Source organism: Bubalus kerabau, chromosome 3 (assembly GCF_029407905.1).
Source record: "Bubalus kerabau isolate K-KA32 ecotype Philippines breed swamp buffalo chromosome 3, PCC_UOA_SB_1v2, whole genome shotgun sequence".
Taxonomy (NCBI): Eukaryota; Metazoa; Chordata; class Mammalia; order Artiodactyla; family Bovidae; genus Bubalus; species Bubalus kerabau.
The window spans coordinates 4,001,479-4,022,436 of NC_073626.1; the positions used below are offsets into that span (position 1 = coordinate 4,001,479).

At 52.5% G+C, this 20,958-nt stretch overlaps 1 long non-coding RNA gene across 1 annotated transcript in view; it reads right to left on the reverse strand.

The window, feature by feature from the left end:
* Positions 1-3,343: 3,343 nt before the first annotated feature.
* Positions 3,344-20,958, reverse strand: part of LOC129645397 (uncharacterized) — a 35,029-nt gene continuing 17,414 nt past the window's right edge. The window contains exon 3 of the long non-coding RNA XR_008711307.1: positions 3,344-3,574. This is a non-coding gene — a long non-coding RNA (uncharacterized LOC129645397). The remainder of the gene's footprint in view (positions 3,575-20,958) is intronic.

Consider the following 20,958-nt stretch of genomic DNA (forward strand, 5'->3'; position numbering starts at 1 on the left):
CTGGTTTCTGCTGTCCCTCCAGGCGTCGTATTCTTGATCCCTAATAGCTGGGTCTCCCTAGTTCAAGCACTTCTGAGGAATACTTACCTAGAAATCTTTAAGTCAGAACTTTGTAACAAAAGAATTACTTTAAAAATGATTGCCCCCCCCCAAAAATGGCAGTTTTTTAAAAGATTAAATCCCCATTTATATAACAGTCTTGAAATGAAATTATAGAGCCAGAGGACCACTTAGTAGCCACCAGAGGTTAGGAACAGATGAGGGTGTAATAGGTGGGAGGTATCCTTGGATGCGGAATGGTTTTCTGTATGTTCATTGTGGAGGTGTTTACCAGAACGTACCACCACTTTATTATGATGAAACTGTACTGAAGTGTGCGTGCGCGCACGCACACACACACACACACACACACACTGCGTGTAAAGCTGCTGAAATCTGAATAAGCTCAGTGGATTGTAATAATGGCAACTTCCTGGTTTTCATATTAGACATTATGTCTAGTTTTATCATTGAGCAAAACTCGATAAAGTGTATAAAGTGTACACTAGGACCTTCTTGTATACTGCTTTTCAACTTCCTATAAACCTGTGATCATTTCATAACAAAAATTTCTGAATTGGCTGAATCCATATGAATGAATTATATATGGAATTTGCTAAACAGTTAAGGAAAGCCTAAATAGACACAAAGATGAACTCCAAATAATATGCACTGTTTTGTTCTGGTAGTAGCTTTTTATTTTTTAATTTATTTTCTTGGCTACACGGCACAGCCTGTGGGATCTTTGTTCCCCACCCGGGAATCGAGTCTGCATCCCTTGCACTGGAAGCACTGAGTCTTAACCACTGGACCACCAGGGAATTTCCCATACACCCCTCACTAAAGGATTGGGAAACGTGTTACCCAGGGCCATTGCTTTGCAAAACACTCTGCGTATTGTGGTTGCAGGAAGAGTGCCTTCTGGAGTTGCACAGTGCACAATCCGTGCAACCTGCCTTTAGCCAATTGTGGCAAAGAGGTGCACTGCAGTCGCTGATTCTTTCATCTTGGTCTCATGACCTATTCCTGATCTCAAACTGCTCCACCTTTCAAGCCAGATTAGATTGGAATAATCACATTTTTGCATCAGTAGTGATGTTCAGATTACAGAGAATTCTCAGTCTACACTTGCTCAAACATCAGACCTAAAAACAGAATTTGTATTCATTTATTCGATAAATTTTCTACTGAGCTAAAAAGACTGGGCTTTCCTTGTGGCTCAGCTGGTAAAGAATCCACCTGCAGTGTGGGAGACCTGGGTTCAACCCCTGGGTTGGGCAGATCCCCTGGCGAAGGGAAAGGCTACCCACTCCAGTGTTCTGGCCTGGAGAATTCCATGGACTATACAGTTGCAAAGAGTCGGTTGCAAAGAGTCGGACATGACTGAGCGCCTTTCACTCACTCACTCAGAAAGACTGATTTCAGCCTCAGTTACTCCTGCTGTGGTGGGCTGCATCACAGACACCTGCCACAACGCTGCAGTTTCAGGCACTCCCTAAAGTGCTTCTCTAGAAACGGCTTCTCTCTAGGCGTTATGTCCAATTCCCTAACGTGTTGACAAAAAGAGAACTTCCACTGAGAAAGCGATGTGAACCAAGAGTCCTCACCGCTCAGAAGCGGATGCTGGTCCTGGGCCTGTCTTGTCCATTCATTTCAGTGCGTTGATGTGCAGGCCGGTCAGCCACGTGGTGTGGTCCTGCGGTTCCCAGAAGGGCCGGTCCCTGGACGAGCCCCGCGGAGACTCGGCGATGGGGACCAGCGGGAGACAGGTGAGTCACGGATGAGGGTGAGGAGGTGGCGGCGGGGGTGGCGCTGGGCAGAGCGCCCCGCGGGTGGGGCGGGGCCTGAGCGCTGACTCACGGGAGGTCTTTGTCAAGAGGGCCGGGGCGGAGGCGGAGCTTGCCCAGGGCAGGGAACCCACGCCCTGCGCAGGTTCCCTCTTGACCTACCACCCCCGATTTCCCACCAGACGCAGGTGCAGAGGATGCCCGGAGGCTGCCTCCCGGGCAGCGGGCGGGGACTGAGCCAGCGGCTGACCTCAGGGTGTGCGCCCTCCCCGGGCTCCTGATGGAGACCAGCCGTGGAGACGGGATCGGGGCTTTAGACGTGGACTCGCAGGGCGGGGCTGGCAGTCGGCAAGGCTCCAGGATCCGGATGTTCTCCTGGAGCGGCTTTCATCCGCGCTCACCTATCTCACATTCACATTCGTCCGGAACACCAGTCACCACGTCTCTCTCCGCGTTTCAGCCCGACTGCCCGACGGGGCCTGAGTCAGGAAAGGGTGGGGGCGCTGAAATAGTCCCCTCTCCCAGCCTTTGGGGAAGAAAGTGAAAAAGGAAGCGGGCAGGGGCTGGCTGGAAAAGAAGACTTTCCCTAGACTCGACCCACCTAGCCTGGTGGGTCAAGAAAAGGCTGCATCATTTTAAAAGGAGGAGGAGGAAGAAGGGGAGGGAAGAGGAGGGAGAGAAAGGAAGGCAAGAGGGAAGGAGGGAAGGAAGGAAGGGAAAACGCCTCTCCTCCTCTACCGTCAGACACATGGGAACCCCAGCTCCATCATGTCTCCCCGTGTGACCTTAGACAGGTTTCTTTACTCATCTGTGCCTTTACTCGCGTTTGTAAGACGGAGATCCCGAGGACCAGGACGATACCTACCTCCTGGGATTCGGAGGCTCGAGGGGCTGAGTGCCGGAAAGCACAGACAGACGCCTGGCTCGTGGCAGACCCGGTACTCGGCTTACAGCTTACAGACTGCCCGAAACTTCTTCTACCCCCCCCCCCACCCCCCCCCCCGCCCCCAGAGGTCCTCTGCTTTTCCTTGCCTCCCCACCACACTATGACAGCGATCCTCACATCCCCTAAGGGGACCCCCACCCCCAGCCTCACATCCTTGCTTGGCCAGAGCTTCTTCACCTGACCTCCACCCTGTGCCCCAGGCGTGCCCCATAGAGCAGTCCAGGCTCCAGGACGTGGTGGGGGTGGCCAGGCCGCCCAGCTGGAACTCGGCACTCGGTGCTCCCTCCCCTCCACCCGGGTCCCCTGTTTTGCCCTCACTCCTGTGTCCCTTCCCCTTCTCCTGCCCCCCACGTTGGGTCAGGGCGACAACAAGCATTGCTGAGTGGGCATTGAGTGGGTATTCGTTGCCTTCCCAGCTCTGTGCCCAGCACACTCCTCCCCATCATCCTCAAATGGCCCCCAGAACCAGGGGCGCCATTCTGGGGCAGTTCTCTGTCTTTGCCCCAAAAAACAGCTAAAGTTAACAGTGTGTTGCTGTGAAAATCAAAAGCAATAAGAAAAGAGGAGACAGATGAGCATTTAATGGGGTGACCAACATCCCTGGATTTGCCCAAGATTAAGGGCTTTCCCATGACACCTGCATGGCTAAGCCTGGGAGAATCCCTGGCAAACGGGGCTGGCTGGTCCCTCCTTCGGTCCAGTCATCCAGAAGACCCCTGGTGCTGCTGTAACGTTGGCTCCACGGCTTTGAAGTCACCATTTTGGGAAGGAACTTAAATCTAATGAGCCTCGGTCTCCTCATCTGTAAAATGAGGAAAGACCTCATAAGACCGTCGTTGGGAGGATGCTGGTGTGTTAACAGCAAGCCCTGGAGAGGCTCCGGGCTCCAACTTGCCAGCCGGGGATGTGGCCCCATCCCCGGCCGGTGGCTCATCCTGGCCACTCCAACACCCCCAAACCCCAGCTGCCTCACCCATCCCATCAGATGGGCAGGGACATAAATAAGTGACCTAATCTTGCCTTTCAAGGAGGACCAAGCCCTCAGGAGACACGGGTCGCCTCCCCTCTCCCACTTTCACCTGCCCCCCTCTCGCATGTGTTTGCGTGCTTAGTCAGTTCAGTCATGTCAGACTCTTTGCAACCCCGTGGACTGTAGCCCACCAGGCTCCTCTGTCCATGGGATTCTCCAGGCAAGAATGGGGATCTTCCTGACCCAGGGATCGAACCCGCATCTCTTGAGTCTCCTGCACTGGCAGGCGGGTTCTTTATAACTAGCACCACCTGGGAAGTCTTAGGAAAAAGGAAAGAAAAGGGAGAGAGTTGGCTCCAAATGAAGACTTTGCTTGCATTCCACTGACCGGACCGTGCAGGCAAGGCTACAATGTTGGCTTATTCTTTTTTTTTTTTAAGGAAGAGATCAGAACCCACAACTCAGACTGTCTGGAAAACCCCAGGCCCTCCCATCCTTCACCGCAGACCAGGAAGTCTCGGCTGAACAGTGGAGCAGGGACTTTGTGGGAGGGGGGGCAGGCAAAGGAGAGGGGTGCCAGCAGGGGCCTGGCCTCAGTGTGGCATCTGACACGCGAGGTGCCCAGAGATGTCTGCGGGGCTGGAGCGGGCGGGCTGGGCCCCGCCATCAGTGTGCAGAGGGCACGCCGCCCGGCATCTGTGGGACAGCATCCGGCCCCATCCTGCTTGCCGTGGCCTCCAAGCCCGGCTGTGTCCAGGGCAGACTCCGTAGCGCCCTGGACCCCGGCGTCCCCACCCCTGATCTGAGGGTATGCTTCTCTCTCCCCCTCTGCAGACCTTGGCTGTCTGACCCCACAGAGGAGCAACCGCCCTGGCTGTGGTCTCCAAGGCCTCTATGTGAAGGTCGGTGGCTCAGATGTTGCTATTTTTTCACGTTTATCAGAGACCGATGGCATGTGAGCCCATGGAGAACGCCGAGGTGGACCAAGCGGGCAGGCCCGGCTCAGCAGATAAACACATGCATGGCATTCCAGAGCCCTGAGGGCAGGCGCCCCTTCAAGCCCCCCTCCCACCCCCACCCCCAGCCTGGAGCGGCCTTGTCCACATTGTCGCCTTCAGGGGCGTTCTCAGAGATTCCCACCGCGGCGTGAGCGACAGATCCGCAGAGCTGAGGGCTCGCTGGCGGCCTCGCTGTCAGCCCCCAGCTGCTGTTGCAGGCACTCCCCCCGGACGTGCTGGGCCGCCCTCCCCCCTTGGCTCCCTTCACTGCCTGCGCACGACAATAAAAGAACAGCTGGAGGCAGGATCGGCTCTGGGTGTTCTGCCCAGGCACCCCAACCTGGCACTCCACCTGTCCCTCCCCCAAGCAACGGCGGTGCAGGATTTACTTTGAGGCACAAGGAAAAGCCATCGCTTTTGGAAGGGCTCCTGGGGTGCAGGAGGAGGGGCCAGTGGCAGGGATAGGGGTGCAGGGACCAGACTCTGGGGATGAAGTCCGTGGTGTCCGATGCCTTGGATCTTCCAGCTCCCCGGGGTGCATTCAACCCCCACCCCCTGCAAGAGAAACACGGTGTGGGGAGCGGGCAGCCCCCCGCTTCCTGGTGTGCGGACTAATGGCTCTAGGTTCAAGTCTCACCCTACTCCAACTTGGAACAAGTCACTTCTCCCCTGGACTTGAGTTTCTTCACCCATAAAATTCAGGGCTGGGCTGGGCTGGATTTGGAAAGGTCCCTCAAGCTCCCGATGCAGCCATGGGGGCAGCACCTAGTCACGCACGCCCCTCGAAGGAGCGGTGGTCCCCCTTTCTGGTGGGGAACCGAGGCGGAGGGTGAGGGTGTGAGGCAAGAGCGTCTGTGTGATCCTCCCGGGAGAAGCATTCATCAGCGTCTCCCAGATCATCCCTCGCTCGCACGGCCTTGCCAGATCCTCCGGGTTTGGTACCCAAGGTTCCATGTCTCCCCAGTACACATCCTCGTTCCCGGGGACAGAGTGCCCCAGAGCACAGCTGCAACTCAGTGCCCATCGCCCCTTACCCAGAAGCCACGGCTGGGAGCTGCCTGCCGGGTTGTCAGCTGTTGCTAAGCCCTGAGTTGCTCCTTGGGTTACAGAGCTGAGAGGACATGGAAATTGAAACAGGAGAAGAGCGAGCTGGGCCAAGAGGGCTCCCAGGGCTGTGATGGAAAGACAGCCCAGCCAGGGTGACCACATTATTTATGGGTTCTCTTGGGGGGACATATATGGTTAGGAAAAGAACCTCTTCGCATCACAAGACACAGCCCCGCTTTTCCGTGGCCCGCCCAGGCACCCCTGAGCTAACTCGAGATGGTTGCTGGCTCAGGAGGTACCTAGGCATCACATGTCAGCATCCCAGTCATCTTTCCCAAGCGCTTCACAGGATGCGGGGTACAGAGACATGGCGTTACTCATAGCCCCAGGGAGGGAGGCGGGGCAATAGAGGGTCTTCCTCGGACCACCCCGCCCCACCATGCAGCGAGCAGCTGGCATTCCCGGAGCCTCTGCCCAGAGAAGAGATCAGAGCAGCCAGGGCCTGGGATATTTTCAGAAACAAAGAGCATCAGCCATCAGCCCCCAGCCCCAAACCCAACGCCCTCCCAGCACTCCACAAATGACCAGCCTGGACATCAAGGAGGAGAGGGACCCGGGGGGCAAGGCTTCGTTGGGGAGGAGAGGGAGGAAGGCTGGCCAGCTAGAAGGGACGAGAAGAGGCGGCAGCTAGCGCAGCCTGGCGCTGAGGAGTCCTGGGGCAGCATGCCCTGCCGGGGGCTGGGCCAGGTTTCAGCAGGTCGGATCGAGTGACTGCTTTCCTGGAAACCAGGCTTCTGGTTGTGACGGCCGATACGGCAGGCATGAAGATGCTGCCCTGGCGTTCTCGGGAAAATCATTTGACATTGTCTTCAATGTCAAATAGGACAAGCTAACCGTTGAGGAAAAACAGAGCCGCCCTGGCTCAGTGGCTGCAGCCGCAAGCCCTACAGAAACTTGGGTTACCCACGCGGGGTGCAGCGGGCCCAGCGGTCCGATGAGGCATGCCCCGGAGGCTGCAGGGTGGAAATCCAAAGGACACGCCACCGAACAAGGCCCCCGTGCACCGGGCCTTCTCCCAGGGTCCCCAAGGATCCAGGCCCTCCCTGCGTGGCTGTGGCCCTGGTACCACATGGGCAGCCAGCTGCCCCCGGATGGGACTCCAGCCCCCATCAGCCCAGCACTGCACACGTGCTGACACAGTGGTATTCAGGGTGCGGCTAACAGGGGATGCTAGCCCAGCGCAGTTCGGGGTGATCAACCACTGGTCTCAGGAAGGCCCGAACAGGACCACGGTCTGCACCAGCCAACACGGCCATTAAGGCAGCGGCCTTGCAGCCCCACTCTTCAAAGCTTTGTGCTTGGGGGGTTGGGGCCACGGGCATCCTGCAAAGGGAAATGGTTTGGCGACTGTGGCTGAGAGCCAGGCCAGCCTGCCTCACGCTGACTTCTGACCTAATCAGGCAGCACTGTGAGTGGCTGAGGTCACATTTCTTCTCGTCCACTTGAGGGCAACTGCCCTGGGACGTGCAAAGCTCAGGCCCTCCATCGGGAGACCTGAATGCCCGACATTTCTGCCTGCCCCACGACAGCTGTGAACCCTCCCGCACAACGAATGGTTTTAGTTTTTCTCTGGTATCACCTGTATATATGTGTGTGCACTCAGTTGTGTCCAACTCTTTGCGATCCTGTGAACTGTAGCCCACCAGGCTCCTCTCCTGGAGTCCCATCCGGGGGCAGCTGGCTGCCCATGTGGTACCAGGGCCACAGCCACGCAGGGAGGGCCTGGATCCTTGGGGACCCTGGGAGAAGGCCCGGTGCACGGGGGCCTTGTTCGGTGGCGTGTCCTTTGGATTTCCACCCTGCAGCCTCCGGGGCATGCCTCATCGGACCGCTGGGCCCGCTGCACCCCGCGTGGGTAACCCAAGTTTCTGTAGGGCTTGCGGCTGCAGCCACTGAGCCAGGGCGGCTCTGTTTTTCCTCAACGGTTAGCTTGTCCTATTTGACATTGAAGACAATGTCAAATGGCTTTCCAGGCAAGAATGTTGGAGTGGGTGGCCGTTTCCTACTCCAGGGAATCTTTCAACCCAGGGATCAAACCTGCATCTCTTGTGTCTCCTGTGTTGGCAGGCAGATTCCTTACCACTGAGCCACCTGGGAAGCTCAAAAAAGCTACATCCCTACAGGCTACAGTCCATCAGATCGCAAGAATAGGACATGACTTAGCGATTAAATCACCACCACCACCACAGGTTGGCCCGAACAGGGATCGAACCCAAGAACTGGATGTTATTTGCACCACTCTCTAACCAACCAACAAGCCAATTCATCTGTAGGTATCCACAAGCTCTCAGCAGAGGGTGAGAGCAAGCCCTGCGTTCAGGAAGGCGAGATTCAGATGGCGCTGGGGGTGGAGCCGCCCCATCCCCCATCCCCCCCAGGGGTCCTGCCCCTGCGAGTGGTCCTGGGAACCTGGACACTCCGTCCGTTTCTCCTCAGGGTCTACTTCTGTTCCAGCCACGGACACGGAAGCCAGGGGCTCCCACTCTTCTCTGATGCTGCCATCGCCACCCACGCTCCCGAGAGAACTGACCGCATCGCAGAGGAGTTTGGGGATGGCGGAGGGAGGAGGGAGACAAGGAGTCTGCAGAGACAGGACAGGAAAGTGGGGTACGGAGGTGAGCCAGAAGGGAGACCACAGCGCGGGAGCCCAGCGGGGCACGCATGGGGAGCGGTGGAATACACAGAGCCAGATAAATCTCAATGTTAACAAAAAAAGATTTAGAAGAAAGCAGGAAAAGACTGAAAAATTGAAAGGAAAATATTAGACCAGTTGGAAACTAGGCAATACAGACAGTCCCCAACTTACGATGATTCAACTTAATTTTTCGATTTGGTGATGGTACATAAGCAGTATGAATTCAATAGAAACCATACTCCAATGTTTGAATTTTGATGTTTTCCTCGATCCTGAATGGTCACTACTCCTTCTTTGCTGACCAGGGTCATTTTTTAATCCTATTTACATCCTTAGCAAAGATTGTATTAAAATTTGGCAGGTTAAGTATAGTATCATTTTTCCCTAATTGTTAATTGGCTGTTATTAGAAATTAATCAGAAGTTATTGCACTTTATACTTTTAACAAATGACTTCATTTGTTAACAAAAAGAAAACTTGAGATTTCTCATCTGGGAAAAAATGGACAGAAATTAAAAATCGCTTTTTAAATTAAAAATATTAAAATCGTTTAATATTTTTAAAGAATGCAGGTATGAGGTTTTATATTTAACACATGCTACTTCCAGCAGAAAGAAAAAAAGAAGGAGGGAGGGAGAGCGAGAGAAAGGGAGGGAGGGAAACGAAGAGAAAATTGCAAGCGTGGAGACAGTCATGAAGATCTGGGTTTAATGTGGTCTGTCCACAGTGTAAGTCAATTGTTCTTTTACTCATTGTTAAAGTGTCCCCTGCACTTCCCAGGTGGCTCAGTTGTAAAGAATCCGCCTGCAATGCAGGAGACACGGGTTCAACGCCTGGGTTGGGAATATCCCCTGGAGAAGGGCACGGCCACCCACTCCAGTGTTCTTGCCTGAAGAATCCCATGGACAGAGGAGCCTGGTGGGCTACAGTCCATGGCATCACAGAGTCGAACACGACTGAGCGATTAAACAACAAACTCAGAATTGCTTATGGGGTAAAGTGTGCATGAGTTGATGTTCTGGCTTTGAGAGAAAGAAAGCAGCTCCTTCTAGCTTAAACACGAAGTAGGCATTTTTCTTAAGAAAATAGGTATCTTGACAAAGCAGAAAGGGGGCCAGGCCTCTGAAAAGATGGAAGGTGGCCAGAACCACAGCAGGGCTTGTGTGTCCCTCACGGGAGTGTTGCGCACTTGTGTGGCTCTCTCACACTGGCTGAGCTGTGTCTGCTCCCCAGGGTGTGCGGCAGAAGGCAGCAGAGCTCCAGAGTAGGTGTGTCAAGAAGACCTCTCTCTTCTCCACTGCCCTCCCTCAACCCGCCCATCCCAACTGTCTGCAGCATCCTTGTGGGAGGGATTCTGACGGGCCCCGCTGGTCTCTGTCCCTGGTCCACCTGGTGGCCGGGAGGACTGGACAGGCTTGTGTGGGGCAGACATGGCACCAGGAGCCCGACCTTGGAGCGTGGAAGGGCAGTGAGCGAGGGACTGTAGAGAGGGAGGTGAAGCTGAGGATGGCCTCTTGTTGGGATCCCCTGGAACCGGGGAGAAGACTTCGGAGCACAGTGACACTTCTGAGGTTAAAGGGCAAGGCTGGGCCCTGGGAACCTCTGCTTCCCCGGCAGTTGTGCAGGAGGGGACGTCAAGGGAGCCCACCCCACCCCCTCGGCAACCGTGGCTTTGCTGCTTTCTAACCAGGAGGCTTGGATCCCAGAAGAAGCCTCACCCAGGTCAACAGGGGACACACACAAGATGACTCATCATAGCCAAGCCCTTACTGGGGGGCTGGAGACAAAGTAGGGAGACCGTCTCTAGGGAAATGGACTGAGAAACTTGGGGGATAATCCTGTGAAAGACTGCATGCCACTTAGGGCCGTGAACTAAGTGTACAGCCCGGAGAGGCCTGGAGACACGCTTTTAACGATCAAAAAGGTAAGCATCAGAACTCTATCTGCCATATAAAGACAATTACATCAGTTTTAAAGACGCACATATGTACCAACAACTGTGTGTTTTGTACACGTGTGCACTGTGCGTATGCTCAGTCGATAAGTGTGTCTGACTCTTTGCAACCCCATGGGCTGTAGCCCCCCAGGCTCCTCCGTCCATGGGACACTCCAGTCAAGAACACTGGAGTGGGTTGCCATTTCCCCCTCCAGGGAATCTTTCTGACCCAGAGATCCAACCTGCATCTCCTTCATCTCCTGCAGGCAGATTCTTTACTGCTGAGCCACTGGGGAAACCCTTACATACATGTGCATACCTACACATCCAAAACATAAACCAAGCCATTCAGGGTAGTTGTCTGTGGATAGGAGAGTGGGAGTCATGGATCAAATGAGGAAAATGTATGAAATAAAGCAAGACGTGTGGGGTCGGGGGTCACAGACAGAGTAGGTTTGAGCCTAATCTCTGCATCTAACCGAGTTTACAAAAAAGAACCAAAAAAAATTTTTGAAGCCGAGTCGATTCACTCCTGCAGCAGTATGTGGATGAGATCTCACTCCCTCCTACCCACACTGCCTAACCCTAACCCTGCCTGGGTTTCTGTCCCTTGTGGGGCGGGTCTATCCCCTACTGCCATCAACTTTGTGAGCTCCCCATATCTTTCCAATAATAACCTGTTTTTCTCCATCAGGGCAGCAGAATCAGCTTCTGGTGCTTAAGAACCCAATACGTCCTCAGAGAGTGGGTCCCTGAAGGAGGGTGGAGAGCCTTCCCCGGGGAACAGACTTCTGGGCTGGCGAGTCTGGGCCACTCATGACCATATCCAGCATCTAAGCTGCTCTGTCTCCAGGACCCAACAAGGGCCATTCAGCGGGAGAGACAAGAACATAGAGGCCATGTTTCCTGGGATGTTCACATCGTCCACTCCTAGCAGGGTGCCTGCCCACGGTTAGGTTGTTAATAGCCTTGTGAACTGGAGACCTCATGAATGAAAGACCAGCGAGTGAGTTCACGACAGCTGCTATGGTCCACTTGCTGGTTTACAGAGTCTCGTTTCCGCCGGCCAGATGCTGTCGTGCTATTGACCTTGACGAAACACACGGCGAGCTGCAGGCCTTCGGTGCATATCTTTGTTGGGCCAGCTCTCTGTGGATTGGCTCCCTCCAGGGTCAGCTTCTTGGGCGGCTGTCCCGCTGCAGTCACGCAGCCCTGCATGCTCCGAGGTCTCTGCACTTGGTAACACTCTGCCTTCACCGTCATGAAATTCCTTTATGGCATTTCAACAGGGGCCCCCGCATTTTCCTTGTGCATGGGGTCCTGGCCAGCCCCAGCTTCAATCACGCAGGGCTCACCTACAGGAAACGCAAAAGAGCTGAAATCTCACCGTTGAGCGGCAGGACGGCCCTGCGTTCACAAGGATGACTTCCAGTGGCCAGGGAATTTCTATGGCAAGGATAGCGCCCTTTAGACCACGGGCCTTTCCTTTTCACTCCTGCAAGTCTACCAAGCCCTCAGCTGGGAACACGTAACCAGTCCTGCAGAGAGCAAACCTGGTGGAAATCTGGGAGCATGGACTGCATGCACGAAGATAATTTCAGCGCAGTCTCCCTCTGCAACATGGCTTGGAATGGTCATTGGGTTTCTGTGGACATTTTCCATTCCATTTTCTGGAAGAGAGCTGGTGGGATGTTTTGGAAAGAACGTGGGTCTGGGAGTCTGGAGGAACTCAAATGTGAATCGTCCCTTTTCATTGAGTGCATGTTACTTGATTTTGGGGCATGTTAAAATTTCATCTTTAAAGTAGGAATAATCATAAAAGTGTGGGGAGAATTAATTAAAGACTTTTAAGACAGGGAGGGAGGGAGGAAGCAAAGGCAGGAAGAAGGGAGGAGGGAGGGAGAGGGGGAGAAAGGGAGCAGGGAGGAGGGAGGAGGGGAGCACCTTCGGAGCACCCAGCGTCGTCTCTCAAGTGTGGTCAGAATCGGGAGCTTCCCACTTCTGCCTCCTTTTACTCTCGTTCCAAAAGGCAGCTCTCTGGGGTCCTCTGGGTTTCACATCATTTTTCCTCTAGTCCCCAAACGCCTTAAATCCATTCTTGGAGAGCCCCTAAAACTATGCAGGACATGGGATACTCTCATTTGACCAGAATTCCCTTTTCTTGGCCCATATTCCAACCCCACCCACACATTCAAGAGAAGTTTTCTGACTTATGATTCTGCCTGTGTGCTGAACTCATTTTTGCCAACACCCCCAGTTATTCTTTCTCATTTCTACCCTCCCCAAATAACCCTGTCCCACCACACCACTCCCCAGGCCACACCTCCCTTAATCCTCTCCTGGGTGGCAAGAACAGGCTCTCATTTCCTGACCTCCCTGCCACCTGGGGACAAACACCAGCCAGGAAAAGCACCAGGGCTGGAGTGATAAGCGCAGTCTGATAGCAGCCCCCCGCTCACCTGCATTCAGGGGGCAAGCAGAAAACGCTGCTCTGTATGGAGCAAACACGTCTCGGTTTTGAATTCCTACTTGGCATTGACCTGGATCCTATCACCTTGTCATACATCCTTTGCTCTAAAGAGAAAAGTCACAACATCCACCCACCTCCCCGGGGCCTCGGAGAACAACCAGTAAATTGTTAGGAGTGAATGGTGCTCTTTTTATTATGTATTCACTCTTCCAAGAAAAACCAGTTATGCTATCGTGAGCTGCCCTCTTACAAGCAATTTAAAAAGGAGGCAGTACAGGGAAGGAGCGATAAGAAGGAATTTCTAAACGAGAAAAAAATAAATGATTAAGTTCATACCCAGTTTAAAATTTCACATACTCTTGAGCACAGCAAAATTCAACCCATTCCCAAAGATACGCGAATCCTGTAAAATAAACGTGGTCTACAAGGAAGGAGGCGACAATGGATTTTCAGTTAATACAATGTCAAAGGCTGCTTTTGCTGAAGGGTGAAACTGACTCTGGAGTATTATTTCAGTTTCCAGAAGTTGGTAACCAGGGTCCCCAGGAACATGCTGTCCAAGTGAGGACACCCCTCAGTGCGGAAATAGACAGTTATGATGGGTGGGGGTGCGGGGGTGCTCTGTGCATCTATTAAAAACTGTTTCACGGATCACTCAGCTTCTCTTCTCCCCAGCTAAGTACCAGCAGCTGTGACGGCTGGTGAAGCACATATTCAATCAAAAAACCAGGTTGGGCCTTGAAAAAGTCAAACACCAAAGGCCATTTTTCCACTTTTCTTCTTTAATACACTAATTTCTGTTTTCTGTCCCCACTGGTTTTTGAGTGTGAGCTTCCGTGCGTAGGGGAGAATCTGAAGGTACCTGCCTGGGCAGACAGCTGGGGCCTTAATATCCCAGCAGTGGAGTGCCAAGGCTGAGGAAAAACGAACGTGGGGCTCAGGCAAATGGGTTATTAATGCACAGTGTTTGCTTTGCACTTTAGAAGTTACAGAGCACATAAATCATTTCATCTTATTCTTTATTCTGTGGTTTTTAAACCTTTTGGACCTTTATACATCATGACCCAGCATATATATCACACACACCCACACACACACCCATGCATACACACACGAATACACACACGTACGCAAAGCACGCACACACACATCTGCACGCACACACACACTCAAATATTACTCTACTCAAGGCACTGTTATTTTCTATTTTATCCATTTGATTTTTTTTTAATGCTGGCACAACCTCCTAAGGGCTTCCCAGGCCTTAGTGGTAAAGAACCCGCCTGCCAATGCAGGAGATACAAGAGACACGAGTTCAGTCCCTGGGTTGGGAAGATCCTCTGGAGGAGGGCATGGCAACCCACTCCAGTATTCTTGCCTGGGAAATCCCATGGGCAGAGGAGGCTGGTGGGCTACAGCCCATGGGGTGAGAGTCGGACACGGCTAAAGTGATTCAGCAGCCATGCATCCACAGTCTTCTGAACTAGTTTCACAGCCCGCTGACTGCTGCTTCTGGTCAGAGCTGACTGCCTTCTGCTGTCCTGCACTCCTCTCCACGCCTTGTTCTACCCTGTTTCCTGAACTCTCAGGGCTAGAAGCCTAGAAACTGCTCTCCCTGAAGTACCTGGCCAAGGTGATTGCTGTCTATTTTTGGCTAACGTCAGGCCCCAGAGCAAGACTTGGACGGTGGAGGGCGACGGTGGAGGCCTTCCCCAGCAGTGGTCACACGGGGGCTTTGGTGCAAGGCCCCCCAATTTTGATTCTCCTCATCTTTCCTCTGGTCTTCAAAGCAACTCATTCCCAGTTTATGTGCTCTTTTGCTTCAAATATCGGCTGCCGCTTCCTGACTGAAGTTCAGCTGATAGAGATAGATACTGGAAATCCCCCTTCTGTTTGCAGAAATCAACATCTAAGAAGTTCAAATGACTGGTTCAGATCACAGAGTCCTAGGTGGCAAGTCCCCAACAAGCTTGCTTTTTTCCTTTGGCCATACGGCGCAGCATGTAGGATCCTCCCCAACCCAGGATCGAACCCGTGTCCCCTGCACTGGGAGCACAGACTCCTAACCACTCGACCACCCAGGAAGTCCCCACACAACCCTCTTGATGACAGACTCAGTTATCTTCTTCACCACTCCACAGTTGTATGTGTGTCGTATAAAGCTGTTGGAAGTGTTGTTTATGCACTTCCTAAATACCTAAAATTCTTTTAAATTTTCTCAAATTTTCCTCCTTTTTATCAATTAAGTGTCTTTCTTTTGTGCCTATATCAACCTACTCTGCACTTTCCTTTCTGTGAATTGCTACATTGAGAGTCATTGGAAACTACTAATGGATATGATTATTCTCCTGTTGCTTACATGTACATCTTTTTCTCCAAACCAGGCTGTAAGTGCCTTGAAGTCAGGAATTCTATCAGAACTTTCTTGTGACCTCCCTTGAACGGTTCTTAAGATTTGTTTTCTATCACAAGCAAGAGATACTCGGCAAATATGGTTGTACAATTAATACACTGTGTCTCGCCACAATTAATACATTACTCAGCCGCCGTTTTGCCAAAGTTCACAGGTTGTAAAAAGGATAGGGACTTCCCTGGCAGTGCAGTGGTTAAGACTCTGTGCTCTTACTGTTTAGGGACCATGGGTTCTGCCCCTGGTCAGGGAACTAGAACCCCACGTGCCGAACAACACCTAAAGATCAGTCTGTTCATACCTTCCAAATTGTCTAGGTAAGAAGACATTCTCTGGAAGGCAGTTTGGAGAAAGGAATTGTATTCAAGAGATAAAATTCAAGGGTCCTTTTCCCAAAATGAAAACAGGATGTGGTTAACCAGGAAAAGAAAGGGACATGCATGTCACTCTGGCAACAAAGAGGGGAAATTATTCTTATTGGATGTCAGCTATTTTTACTAAACTCTATTTTTCCCTTCATTTGACTCCCTCAACTGCTTATCATGTTTATATTTCTCTATTTTATAAAGAAACCTCCAGTCCTTTGTGAAGGGAGGCAGGCTGGACCCTTTCAGTACTTCACTTACACCCACGCTGCACTTGAGTCAGAGTCTGGAAAGCACTTCCGGCCACCTGGAGTTGAGTTTGGACCAGCCACCTAAGTCTAACGTTGATGCTTTTTAAAAAAACTTTTTGTCTTTTATTTGTATTTACTTATTTTGGCTGTACTGGGTCTTCATTGCTGTTTCAGGCTCTCTAGGTGCAGCAAGCGGGGGATACCTCGTAGTTGCAGTAGCTTTTCTCGTTGTGGAGCATGGGCTTTAGGCAAACGCGCTTCAGTAGCTGCAGTGTGAAGGCTCAGTAGCTGGGACACACGGGCTTAGTTGCTCCACAGCATGTGGAATCTTCCCAGATCAGGGATCAAACCCATGTACCCTGCACTCGCAGGCAGATTCTTAACCACTAAACCACCAGGAAAGTTGGTAAAGTTGATGCCTTTAAACCACTGGTTCTCCAAGTATGGTTGCCAGGCCAACAGCATTAGTACCACCTGGGAACTTGTCAGACATGCCCTCAGGCTCTGCCCCTGGTCTGAATTGAAAAGTTGGGGTGGGGCCCAGCAGGTGACGCTGGTACAGGTAAGAGGCAGGGGATGCTGCTTTAGATGTTTGACCCGAACTGGAAGCCCTCCCCACACCCAGTACCCACGGCCCCTTCATCCACTGTCGTCAAGGCTGCACCGACCGTGGGGGACTTCAGCACTGGAGAGGGGTGGGTTCAACTCTGCTCCCCAACAGTTAGCGTGACCTTGTCCAGGCCTGTGCACCAGGACACCAGGCCTGGACACCTGGACACCAGGCCTGTCCCATCTGTAAGCCAGAAACCACTCAGCTGCCCAGCTGGGCTGTTACAGAAGTTACCAGTGCCTGGGCAGTCATCACTTTCGTGTTCTAACACCTCTCCGTGGCCACAGGAAGGCAGGCACGGATCTCCAGTTACTCAGCTTGTACTTTCTCTCCCTGGGAATTGCAATCAATCTCAGTCGACAAGGGAGTCAAAACTCAAAGTCATGATAAACCTGAAAAAAACACAAAGAGCACAGTGAAGAAAGCGAAGATGAAAAGAAGGGAAGGCACAGGGAGGCCCAAAGTCAAAGTGTTTAGTCGCTCTGTCACGTCTGACTCTTTGTGAGCCCACGGACTGTAGCCCACCAGGCTCTTCTGTCCATGGGATTCTCCAAGCAAGTAGCCATTCCCTTCTTCAGAGGATCTTCCCAGCCCCAGGATCAAACCCAGGTCTCCTGCATTGCAGGCAGATTCTTCACCGTCTGAGCCACCAGGGCACTCCAAGAAGGGATGAAAGGAATGCACGAGGGCAAAAGAAACAAGGAAAAGAAGTTGGGACAAATAAAGAAAAGGAAAACATGAACAGGAAGTAGATGGAGAAGAAAGTTAAAAAGTAGGAAAAGGAAAGAAGAAAAGGATGAGAAGCAGGAAGGCAGCAGAGGAAGGGCAGGGGCTCAAACACTCAAGTCTGAGGCTTGCAGCCCTCCCAGCAGGAGACCATCTAATTACCCCATTTCCTCCAAGCCGCTTCTCTGGCTGCAAAGTAGTCTTGGTCTGGAAAAAGCCCTAAGCATCTTAGGTGCATCTGTTCCGCCTAATCCCTGACAATGCGGGGCTGTGTTCCTGCAGACACGGGGCGCAGGCTCTGCCAGCGGCAGTGCTTGGAGCCTTCCGGTCTCCGACTGGGGTGCCCGGGAGCGGGGGTGTCAGGGGGCCGAGAAGCACCCAGATGCGGGCAGGAGCAGGAAAACGGCTTCTTCCTCTCCCGATTTAAGGGCAGGAAATCAGTGTGTCTGATCTCTTGCTGTTTCCACTCCTCAGTTAACTTCCTTGCTGAGCTCTTCCTCTCTAAGCCGGCTTTGTCTGGATGGGCCAGCATCCAATTCTTTCAAATGAAAAGAAAGCAGAGGGAGACAGGAAAAGAGAAGAGAGGAGGGGAGGGAGAGGAGCAGATGGGAGAAGGGAGGAAACAGAAACGGAGAGACGGTCCTTGCTTCCTTTCTGACCCAAGTCCACGTGGAAGCAGAGTATTTCCGCTGATGACATCACCGGCACACGAGCACCGTTTCCCTTCTTTCTTTCTCTCCTGTTGCCTTCCTGCCTCCCTCTGTCTCTCCCTCTTCCTTTCTTTCACTCTTTTTGAAAGACTTCTAAGAGTCTCATGAGGGAAAACAGCTGAGCCACCAGGAGAAGGACCACCCTGTGCAGGAATCACGCAAGGAATCAGGAGAAACCACGACCTTGCCTGAGTCAGTGTAAAGGGAATCATGTCTGCACTTGGGAAAAGACAGCTATGGAAAGAAAAGCCTTTGCAACCAATCCATTCATTCCGGTGAATTTTTCAAATTGCGATGCTCGAGAAAACTCTTAAGAGGCCCCTTGGACAGCAAGGAGATCAGTCCATCCTAAAGGAAATCAACCCTCAATATCCATCGGAAGGACTGATGCTGAAGCTAAAACTCCAATACGTTGGCCACCTGATGTGAAGAGCCAACTCTTTGGAAAAGACTCTGATGCTGGAAAGATTGAGGGCAGGAGGAGAAGGGGACGACAGAGGATGAGATGGTTGGATGGCATCACCGACTCAATGGGCATGAGTTTGAGCAAACTCCAGGAGATAGTGAAGGACGGGAAAGCCTGGCCTGCTGCAGTTTATGGGGTCGCAGAGTCGGACATGATTTAATGACTGAACAACAACGACATTCATTCCAGTGGCCTGCTCTAGCCTGCCTTCCTACCCACCCCCAGCAACTAGAGGATTCTCCAGGCCCCCGTCCACACAGCGAACGGTCTGACTTACCTGCCACCGACGTGACTTACAGAGAAAGTTTGTCAAAGAATCAGGAAGAAAGAGGAAAACACAATATGAACACCGCACATAGAGTACGGGCAAGGCGGATCGGCAAGGCCAGCCCGGATCAGGAAATGAGCGGCAAAACGAGGCTGCCTGACTCCGTTTGGGGCATTTGTGGTGATGGTTTCATTTGCTCATGTTTCATTTTGGGAGTGAAAGGGTCTCCAGAGCACCCTGAGCTTTAAAAATGGCCCAAGCATTATGGGATGGGACGAGGGGGCTGCTCCAAGGGGTGCCTTAGACGCCCGCGCCCACCCTGCTCGGGAGACAACGCTTCCTTTGTCATTCAGCTGGGCTAAGCAGGCCCCCGGGACTTTCATCCTGGCGCCTTCTCCATCGCCAGCACGATGTCTGAGTGGCCGGTCGCATGAGGCTGGCGAGCAGAGCATCTTGCGCTTTGCTCCGAAGCAGGACTCAGCCGCAGCAGCAACAGGCTGCCGGGGAAACGGAACTTCCACACTTTCTGTTTAAATCTCTCTGAGGAAAGATGTTTACAAATAACACCAGACTGGTATGAGTCACTCAGAACAGAGCAGTCTCAGTTCCTTTTGAGAGAGAAACAAGTACATCCCTGTCACTGGGACGGACTGGAGTGTCTGCCCCTCGGGCGTCAGTGGGGTCTACCCTCCCTTCATCTCACCATCTCTGCAAGGAATAACTCCCTTGGCAGAGGGCGAATTCCAGCCCCTCTGGCCCAGGCCAGCTCTCCCACACCCCTCCCTCCACCTAACTCTCAGCATGTCCAGCTCGGCACCGAACGCCTGCACCTCCAACCAAGGGAAGCAGTGAATTATTTTCTCCTTCAAGAAACAAAACAGACTTTGCTGCTCCTCTTCCTTTAGAGCAGAAAATCCAGAGTTACTAGATAACCCCAAGAAGCCCAGTGTAAATTATTGACAGTTTCCACAGGAAGACAGAAAGTAGAATCACCCAAAACCAATGGAATTATTTTGTTCAAAGACCAGCTCTAAAATCATGAACCCGGGATGGAACTTTACATGTGCTGTGCTCAGTCGCTCAGTCGTGCCCGACTCTTTGCAACCCCAAGGACTGTAGCCCACCAGGCTACAGTGTCCTCTGTCCATGGGATTCCTACCAGGCTCCTCTGTCCATGGGATTCTCCAGGCAAGGATACTGGAGTGGGTTGCCGTTCCCTTCTTCAGGGGATCTTCCCGACTCTGGGGTCAAACCCAGGTCTCCCGCATTGCAGACAGCTTCTTTACCATCTGAGCCACCGGGAAGCCCAGAACTTCACGTATTCCCAGACACAGGGCAGCCCAAACCCAGCTAGTAAATACCCACTTCCAGAAGGGTGAGCCTTCCATTGGCAGGAAATTGTGTTTCTTGGAAGAAGAATCTTTGTTAGGGAAAGCTGTGGGTCTAAGGCAAGGTTCCCAGGCCTGGTCTGAGGTCATTCATGCCTTGGGAGCCCCATCTTGTTCCAAGACCACCCAAAGCTACAGAAGGACCCAGAAGCTTGAGGGTTTGCAAAGGACCCAGGCACATGCTTACAAACACTGACAGCATCTTTCTCATACCGCTTCTCCCTTGGACAAAACTACAGTTAAAAAGTCATGACTGTGCTTTTATAAGTACATATATATATATATATACACACACACATACATATATATATACACACATGCGTGCATGCATGCTGTCTCTCAATGGTGTCTCTTTACGACCCCATGGACTGTAGCCCACCAAGCTCCTCTATCCATGGAATTCTCCAGGCAAGAGTACTGGAGTGGATTGCCATTCCCTTCTCCAGAGGATCTTCTCAACCCAGGGATCGAACCCAGGTCTCCTGCATTGCAGGCGGATTCTTTACCATCTGAGTCACCAGGGAGTTTGGCTCCCTCCAAACCTCGCAGCCTCTCTGTGCATGAAAACCCCGGTCCCTGTCACTCTCACCCGCCCAGGGCCTCATATCGCACCTGTAGGCAACTCAGGCTGGCCCTGCCACACCCCGGGCATGCATGCCTCAAGAACTGACAGGCCCGAGGTGGGTGGGACTCCACCCAACACAGGACAGAAAGATTCCCAAGTCCTCCTAGTCTTTGGGAGAAAGCTGGTCCCACACGGGGAGTTCTGCTCCAGCTCCCCGAGGGTGAAGCTTTCTCCCTCATGCAGACGTGTCTATACTCTCCCACTTATTTATTTTTGTTGTTCAGTCATTCAGTCAGGTCCAACACTTTGTG